The sequence below is a fragment of the Camellia sinensis genome, chromosome 9, assembly GCF_055761805.1.
Source record: "Camellia sinensis isolate YWXY chromosome 9, ASM5576180v1, whole genome shotgun sequence".
Lineage (NCBI taxonomy): Eukaryota > Viridiplantae > Streptophyta > Magnoliopsida > Ericales > Theaceae > Camellia > Camellia sinensis.
This window is the reverse complement of record NC_138969.1, coordinates 178,565,875-178,575,940: the sequence shown is the minus strand read 5'-3', so window position 1 is coordinate 178,575,940 and position 10,066 is coordinate 178,565,875. Positions and strand designations below refer to the sequence as shown.

Here is a 10,066-nt window from a genome sequence, read left to right as displayed (position 1 = left end):
ATACGCAAAGCCCTTGCCAACGTGACAAAATACAATACATAACAAAATGGCAAGGTTGGGTCTCATGCGTGAGACACAGGGGCTGACTCTCCAAAACCTTTGTTGTTCCTGACGGACTTCACTGGGGCTGGGTTTGGACCTCCTTTGGCTCACCTACGAACACATGAATGAGCGTGAGCGATAGCCCAGTGAATAATATCAAATATAGAAGTTGCATAAACAATATGTAGAACAACATGCTCCAAACGGCCTTGGGCCCAATTCATATTTCTACTTAACATATATACACTTATACACAATTTTGATTAAGCGACTGTAGTTCCCAATGTGCTGGCCTTTGGCCCATTCAGATTTCTATTCATGTCAAAACGACCTTTGGCCCATTCAGATTTCCATTCATGTCAAAACGGCCTTCGGCCCATTCAGATTTCTATTTATGTCAAAACGGCCTTCGGCCCATTCAGATTTCCATTCATGTCAAAACGGCCTTCGGCCTATTCAGATTTCCATTTATGTCAAAACGGCCTTCGGCCCATTCATTTCTGTCAGTACGGCCTTCGGCCCACTCATTTATGTCAAAACGGCCTTCGGCCCATACATTTCTGCCAAAACGGCCTTCAGTCCACACATTTCTGTCAAAACGGCCTTCGGCCCATACATTTCTGTCAAAACGGCCTTCGGCCCATACCTTTCCGTCAAAACGACCTTCGGTCCGTTCATTTGTGTCAAAACGACCTTCGGTCCATTTATTTATATCATGTCAAACTTACCTCCACAATCCCAATTAGCAACTCATAAAGCTTATAAGGGAATAAACAATTAGACATTGATAAGCTTTCAAATATCGATATTACTCATAGTGATCGGCTTGTGGATTTGCTCTGGAGCTTGACCCTACACATTTCATGAACACAAAAGGGTCACTAACAGTTCAATCTGTTCTTTAACTCACATATTCCTCTTTAGGCTTTACTTTTATCTCTTTAACTCATTTATAATGCTTAACATATGCCTAAGGGTGCTTACAAGTGAAAGAGAACGGAAAACAAAACACAGAACAAACATACAAAATTTCAGAAAACAGGGTCCCCGGTCGAGCATGGAATTCCCCGCTTAAGCGGACCCAAGAGGCCTGCAAAAGTACTGGTTACCTCAAAATTACGCTCGAGTGTGAGTTAGGGCGCTCGAGTGAAAGGCCTGCCTACAAAAGCTCCCCGCTCGAGCGTGAAATATCCCGCTCGAGCGAACATCCAACTCTGCAAAAAGTGCTGGGAGCACGACGCTCGAGCGGACACCAAAATTCTGGAAATTCCAGATTGTGTTCTTAAGCTCCCTTCAAACATTCCAACCACATTTCTTGCTTAACATGGCTCGAACTTCACCTATATTTGTACTAACATGATATAAATACCAAAACACATCATCATAGAGCTCAATTTCATGAATTAACCACATGCATGTCCCAAATTAGCACTAAACTCAACTCCAACATAACAATTTCGTACATTCAAGCTCATATCTTCATAAATTGTACATGCATGTGATGAATTAGCCACATTCTCAACTTAGACAACACAAATGGTGATCAAAACATGAGTTTCAACCAAAACTCTACATGAATCATGTATTTCAAGCTTATACATGCTATTTCAAAACAATTTCTTACATGCATGCATATATCAAGCTTTAATTCCAACAAAACCAACTTAACTCATGCTCTTGGTCACAAACAACCCTTGAACACACGAGATCACACATTAATTTCATGAATTCAAGAATCAATACTTACCTACAAGCCCAATCTATGGCTAATTCTTGAACTAGACTCCAAATCTCCAAGCTTCAGTCACAAATTACACAATTCTCTCCCTCTCCCTCTTTAACAGCCGGCTCTCTCTCCCTTTCTCAAAGTTTGATCAGCCAAAATGAATACATAGGAGAGAATGGGAAGTGTAGTGCCCTTACCCAACCATTTCCACTAACTCATAATAATAATAATAATAAATAATTGGGCACCAATTTACCAATTTAATCAACTTAATCTGGTCCGAATCAATTTTTCAATTAAATTTCACCATAGGCTCTAAAAATTATGCCAATCACAATGGCGTAATCGATTCCGGGTTCTGTGGCCGATAAGGCCCTTAATTTAATTTCCAAAGCAGATTATTCAAACAGATATTCCTATGGTGAACAGATAAAACTTCAAAACCACATATATTCGCATAATGGCACACAAAATCATATCAAAACATATAATCACATTCGTATTTGGGACCAATTAGCATAATACAGAACAGGGGCCGAAGAATGCCAAAGAATGCCTGTAGTTGTTCACTCTACCTGATTAGGAACTATGATTCCTCTGTTTTTTTCTCTCCTGTTTTTTATTCAACACCCTTTGATCATGGCACAACCCAAACACCTATACACTGTGCTCAACAAATACCACAAATTACACTATGGGTAGCCAGTTTGAAAGTAACCTCAAATGCCTCCTCATCCGATCTCTTTACAACAATCGCGGTGACTTCATCTTCTTCAACGATACACAAGGGGACTATCCTGACAAAGTTTATGGTCTATTCCTCTGCAGTGGTGATGCTCCAGCCAGCGTCTGCCAGAATTGCATTGACGTGGCCAGCAATGAGATTGTTAAAGATTGTCCCTTCAAGAAAGTGGCAATTATATGGTACGATGAGTGTTTGATTCGCTATTCTTACAGATTCTCCAATCTGAGTATTGTGGCAACTTCCAATCCTTCGAATCGTATGTATGTAACAAGCAAAGCTAATGTCGCTAGTTCTATGAGGTTGTATAGCATGGTGCAATGTACCCCTGATTTGTCACCATTTGATTGTCACGGCTGCCTCTCTGATGCTATCTCATAACTTCTCGAAGGGAAAGATGGTAGGGAGAGTTCTTGTACCAAGCTGTAAGATAAGGTATGAGTTCTACCCCTTCTTGCGAGACCTGCCAGTTGCAGCACAACCTCCTGACAATGGCAACGGCAGTGGCTGAAGCAGTGGTGAGCATTTGATTTTTAATGACATATTTCATATTTTCAATCTCAATTCACAAAGTAAGATCAAACATGATTAGGGGTAACATAGGACGGTTTTATCGGACTGATTGAGCTGACAGTTTCTTTTGTCTTCCCAAGCTTGAGTCCCAGAACTTGTCTACTCAAGCTCAGCCCGAGCTCGGCTAGTCCCCAATTGATCATAAATTTTAGCTAAATTTTTATTTTTTATTTTTTACACCTAGAGTAGTTAATTTTTTAATGCTGGGTGTTATTGGCATTTTTTCCACTACCGCTGATGTTGTCAGCACTGCCCACCACACAACCACTAGTAACTAGTGCGTTATTAGAAATTTAAAATAAAAAAAAAAAACCTTAAGGTTTCATGCATTTTACACTTTAAATTCTAGTGTTCAATTTTGACAAATTAAACTCTGGAGTTCCATCTGTATTTCAATATGTCTCCCTGTCCATATCTGCCTGTGTAAGATAACGGAGAATCGTTTTGGGCGCCAAAAGGCAGCCCAAAATGCTGTCGTTCACCACAACCCACCAATGTAAGCCCCAATCATGAATTGCTACAATTATGGCAAGGAGATTCATCCAAGAGATTCACCCTGCTGGTGCGATTCCACCTACGATTGAGCACACACAGTTGGGGCTTGTGGTTTTTTTTCCTGGTAGGATCGACCCACATGTGCTCGTGGTAGAAAAGTTCTATGTTAATTTTTTAATTGCTCTACGCATTATTTATGTTGTGAATGAAAGCTTTTGTTTATAATATGATAAGGTCCAAATGCCAAAAAAAAATATATATATTTTTTCCTTTCAAAAAATGTTTCCATTAATTCAAATTGAATGAAAATGGGCATGATTTAAATAGTGGCTAAAATTATACCATTTGTTTTTAGAAGGTAGGAAAGGAAAAACAATTGCAATCAGTATCAGCATAACTCTATCGGCATTCCTAGTGCTATCTCTACTTGGTGCTTGCATCTACTACCAAAGGAGAAGGAAAAGGGCAAAGAAAGGTAACTACATTCTTTTAGTCATTGCCACAATCCGATTACATGTTTACAACCCAATATGTCAATTTATTCTTCTTTTTGCCTGTAGAAGAGAAAGAAAACAGCCAAGAAGTCCAATTACTTGACTTGGGAGGACAATTTGGTAATGAATACAACAGTAAAAAATTGCTACGCGACAAGCACACAAAATCACAAGACTTTCCTTCAATCCCGTTAGATCTTATACATGCAACTACAAAACATTTTTCTGAAGAAAGTAAGCTTGGAGAAGGTGGATTTGGTCCAGTTTACAAGGTACTTATGGTGCTGACAATAATCTTTGAAGGATATAAATCATAGTTTGTTACATGTATGGGTAACATGGTGCACTAGGTGATTGACAATGCAGGGTAAAATTTAAAAGACCAACACAACCATAAATAGGTATTAATGTAGCCATTTCTTATTAAAGATTGTTGCATGACTTGACAATGTTCGGAGGGTACATTATCAGATGGCAAGGAAATTGCAGTTAAGAGACTCTAAAAAAGTTCTGGTCAAGGATTACGAGAGTTCAAGAATGTAGTTATTTTAATTGCAAGACTACAACATAGGAATCTTGTTAGACTGTTGGGTTGTTGCTTGGAAGGAGATTAGTCACTACTCATCTGTGAGTACATGCCCAACAAAAGCCTAGATGTCTTTCTCTTTGGTCCGGACCCTTTTAAATCCTAGTCACTTGCAACCAAATAAAAGCTAAAAATGAATTACTAGAGATTGTAATCAACTTGACTGCTTGTTTGTTTTCTTTCTAGATTCAAATAAAGTATGCAACTAGACTGGAGGAGACACCTTTTTATTATTAATGGAATTGCTCGTGGCCTTCTATACCTGCACGAGGATTCCTGTCTCAAAATAATTCATAGAGATCTTAAAGCTAGCAGCATTTTGCTGAATCATGAGATGATTCCCAAGATATCAGACTTTTGGAATGGCTACAATTTTTGGGGGAAATCAAAGTGAAGCCAACACAAATAGAGTGTTTGGAACATAGTAACCCTCTTCTTTTTTTATACACATGTATACATACATAATTAGTCATTTTATTTTGTCTAATGACTCTCTTGATATTATTTGTGATGCTTTTATCTGTAATAGTGGATACGTGGCTCCAGAGTATGCTATGGAAGGATTATTTTCTATTAAGTCCTGTTGGATATAATAAGTGGAAGAAAGAATAGCGGCTTTTAACTTTCTGAGCATGGTCACAGCTTCCCCACCTTTGTATGCTCCTAGCTAAACAATTGCTTTTAGTTGTCTCTCTGTCTTTAAAGAAAGAGGCATTCTGAAGAAACATTGATTGATTTTAATTGCATTACTTGCTACAATGCCACAAGTATGGAAATTATGGTCTGAAGGTCAAGGATTGAAATTGATGGACCCATTACTGGTGCAATCAAGTGTTGTAGACGAAGTGTTGAAGTGCATCCACATTGGATTGTTGTGCGTCCAGGAAGATCCAGCAGATAGACCAACTGTGTCATCCGTAGTTGTTATGCTAGCAAGTGATACAATGACACTTCCTCAATCAACAAAACCAGCATTTTCTGTTGATCGACTAGTCTTCAAATCAACCCAATCCTCACCAAATGTTAATGAACTCTCTGTTAACGAGGTAACTTTTTCAGATGCATCACCCCGATGATTTTTTACCATTAAATCCTTCTTTTTTTAGTTCTATGTAAAGATTCATGGACTAACAAGTGTATTGATAGAGTAATCCTATATATTTGTTTATGTTTTGTTTTCTTTAAATCCACCAATTTATTTTCCACTCGTTTGGAAACAATGGTTCTAATATTTTTGGATTAACATGCGGGAAAAGTCAGAAATTCACATCAATATCAACATTCTAATCAAGAAGATGTTGATATTAGTGTCACCCCCCAAGCTCCATGACAACGCCGCACACTCATTTAAGTGAGCATGCAAGGCTAAGAGTCCAATACATAACCAACAATGTAAAATACTTCAATTAAATCCTTAATTATCATAATGCTAAAATCCATAAAAATTGGTTATTCTTATCTTATGAAATTATCCACCAAGTCTACTAATAAAATCTATTAACAAAACAGTAATCCAAGTACTTAAATCATAGTCCTACTCTCGGCACTCCCACATGTAAAACTCCCGCACAACTCTACTCTTCAGAATCTGAAAAAAAAAATAAGGGTAAGCTAGATAGCCCAGTAAATAACCAACCATCACTGCTAGCTGGATCAAGTATACAATAAATAAATAAATAAATCGATAACCAATAAATATAATTTTTTCTACAGTTCAATAAATGAACAATTATTTGTAAGATGGTTTCATAGCTAAAAATAAACAATGTATAATACATTTTAAATGAAAAGCCAAAAAGATAATTCAAAGTAATTCGTTATTCAAATCGATGGTTCGACATTCAGATGGTTCAATAATTTGATTCACAAAACTCAAGTCTTAATGACTACGGTCACTTAGCCCGTGGCAAGGCCCAGAACCACACATAGGCCGGTGGTAAAGCCCCAAAAGAAACTAGTTTCTGTGCCAATAAATAACCCCCATTGGCTAAGGTCCAAATCATAGTCAGACTAGAGTGATGTTCAAAATTCAAACAATACACAACTTTTAAATAAAACATTCGATATTTTCAGAATAAATGTTTAGTATAATTTTCAGAATAGTTTCACCAAATATTCAAATAATTTTCATAATAATATTCGATGTTATTTTATACTTGACCCATATTTTATTTTAAGAGAACATAAAGGCTATAAATAAATATTTATGATTTTAAACGATTCGATAGGTATAAAAAGAGAAAAGTTAGGGATCATGAATTTTTTTTCATGAAAATGATCATGAAAGAGTTATGATCTTTTGAATACCTTGATTAGTGTGTGGTGCTTTATTCTAAGGGTAATCCAAGGGTCACAAAGCTTTCATGATTATTTTCATAAAAGGTTTTTCATGATACCTAGCATTGCTGGTATAAAAATGAACCAACAGTGATAGAGGGTTACTTATCTCAAACAGCTAAAATAATATTCCAACACCAACTCCAAACACTCAGTTCCACCACTTTAATCTCACAAACCTAATAATTAGAACCTCAAATAAATTAATATTTTTGTGTCTTTCACGCATCCACAAAACCCACTATATATATGAAAAGCTCAAGAAATACCAAATCATTTCCCCAAATTAATAGCCAAACACACCTTATCTAAAATACCCAACTCTATTGTCAAAACTACACCCACACAAGTACTTTTATCATCAACCTACACAAGCTCTATACATGTTGAACCTTACATTCATTATGCGTCCCCACAAGATATCTTTTCCACCCCTTTTCTCTGCCTATTGATCTATTACATATAATAAACAATAGTGTAAAAGAAAAGTACCTTGATCAATGAGCATCAAGAATGCTCCCCTCAATTTCCCACCGCCACTTCCAACCAATCCTCTGCGCAATTGAGAGCAAAATAATATAAAACCCTTTCCCCTTCTTTCCTTTTTTTTTTCTTTTTTTTTTTCTTTTAAAGGGTTAAAAACCTAATTCTTAAGATTACTAAATTACCCATACAATTTATTTTAATTATTAATCTATCCAAAATAATTCTACAAATAAGTTGGGTTTTACAATTAGAGTGAACAAAATGAGATTTGTTCAGCTCTGCAAAGCAAAAACAGGATAAAGAAGTCAGTGTTAATAGAATTGCTGATACATACATACCTACATACATATATCCTTTTTGATGTGGAAAGATTCATAGTGTCAAAATGGAAATCTTGGTATTCACCCCCCCCCCAAAAAAAAAGACATGGAAATCTTGAGAAGCAATGATAATGGATTCCGGTATTTAAATATATCTATATATATATATATATCTTTAGGCAAAGTAAGTTTTGCTATTGATCGAGGAATCTCTCTAAGGTCAGGTATATCCACCTTTATAGATTGAATATTGGATATACACAATCACCCACCCACCAACCTCTCCATAAACATCTGTATCAAATTCTATCCATGTTCATATCTAGGGTAACTTGGCTGTCTAGATATAAATTCGGACTTAATTGGGTTATGTGGGCGGCAGATGATAGAATGAACACTTTTAAATAGAAAAAATATCCAGAGAACTTTACAGAAAATAATACACTTCATCACAGCGACATCAGGCTATGTTAATTAATACGGTTTGCGTGGGGATATATTTTCTGAGTCCCAACACGTGGCCAAGGTGACGCCGACGTGTAAGCCGAGGTGCCACGTGTCTAGGTTATGACGCAGAGGTGATCTCTGTTAGGTCGAGGTTATCTCCGAAGATATCGAAATCTGAGATAAGCGGATAGGGCACAAGAGTCCTAGAATGAGGAAGGACTTTAGCATGGATAAGGATAACACTCTTAGGGAGTTTATCTTTATCTCTTGGAGAGTCCAGGATAAACACTGAGCAGAAGTCCATTGAAGCTAGGCTTCTATGGGGACTAGGATTGAGTTAACTATAAAAGAGAGGCACCCCCATGGGTCTAAGGTACGCAGTTTATATTCTGAACAGTGAGTTTAGCACTATTGATTATCTTTGAGAGATATACTGACTTGATCGTCGGAGTGCCCCCAGGTGGACGAACCACCGCCAGAATTTTCTCTTTCTGTTGCAGGTCAGACAGGTGTCGTCTATTTTGCCAGTGCTCTCCAGCTAAATACTGAGTTGGCAGTGTGATCAAAAATTCACTCACACAATTTGGCGTCGTCTGTGGAAAAGAAAGGAGAATAGATGGCCAGCAACGGATAGAAGGGTAAGGTTGGAGACGAAATCCCTACTGGGATTGGAAAACATGTTGACCCAAACGTGGAGGAAGATGGTCGCAATGAGGAAACTCAAAACCAAAATCACAGCAAGAAAAATGTTGGCCAGGATGGCGACGTGCCAAAGAAACCTGATCGAAACGGATACTACAACGAGGACGACCTCCAAGTATGGAAGGATAAATGCCTGCGGAGGGACGAAGAGGTGAAAGAGATGGCAAACAAGTTGGCAGACCTGCAATCGGTCGTCAATTTTATGATGCAAAATAACGTCATGCAGCCACCATTCCCGCTGCAGGACACACCGATTCCAGCGGCCAATGCCTAGAAGGGAGGACAGAAACCAATCCTAATAGCCCTTCAGCATACCAGAAGCGAAAAACACTCTCACCGGCCTTCCAGGGAGGTCGGGCGAGGGGAGTCAAGGAGAGAAGAGTCACGAAGGACACATCACACTAAAGAAGCAGACCCCAAAGAGCATCGGCATGTTCAAGGACAGAAGCTATGCTTTGATACAACTCATGGAGAAGGGTCAAAGAGGGCTCACAACGAAGTTGAGAGCAGTGCACCTAAAAGACTGAAGTCAGGAGATAGCTGAGCTCCTGGTCGGACCAAAGAAGACTTGAGAGATTACCTCAAGAGGAAGCAACAAAACGCCGATGCCGAAGTAACCTCCCCTGATAAGCCGAGAACACCATTCTAAGTGGAGCTAGACAAATTTGAGGCTCCAAAGAGATTCAGTATGCCGATGTTTCAAATATACGATGGTAAGTCGGACCCCAACTTTCACGTTGGATTGTACCTAAATTCGATGGCATTATATAGTGGGAACAAGCCGTTGTCCTGCAAAGTGTTCCCCTCGTCTTTTGAGGAGATTGCATCAGATTGGTTCCACAAACTGCCGAAGGGAAGTGTGAAGACCTAGGAAAGCCTGGCCGAGATGTTCGTGGCAGGTTCGTGACAAACAAGCTACAACCATTGAGGGTGGACGCGTTGATGGCTCTGAGAATCAGTAAGGATGAAGGCCTTAGGGCCTACGCAAAAAGATACTACGAGGTGTTCAACCGAATACCCGAGTGCAATCAAGAGGTGGCAGTCGTATCTTTCAAGAACGGCCTAAAAGACGACTGTCCACTACGAACATCTTTGGCAAAGACATTGCCAAAAAGC

General features: G+C 38.5%; 1 pseudogene; it reads left to right on the top strand.

Moving 5' to 3' along the window:
* Positions 1-2,462: 2,462 nt before the first annotated feature.
* On the top strand, positions 2,463-5,734 carry LOC114296434 (cysteine-rich receptor-like protein kinase 10; annotated as a pseudogene).
* Positions 5,735-10,066: the final 4,332 nt, after the last annotated feature.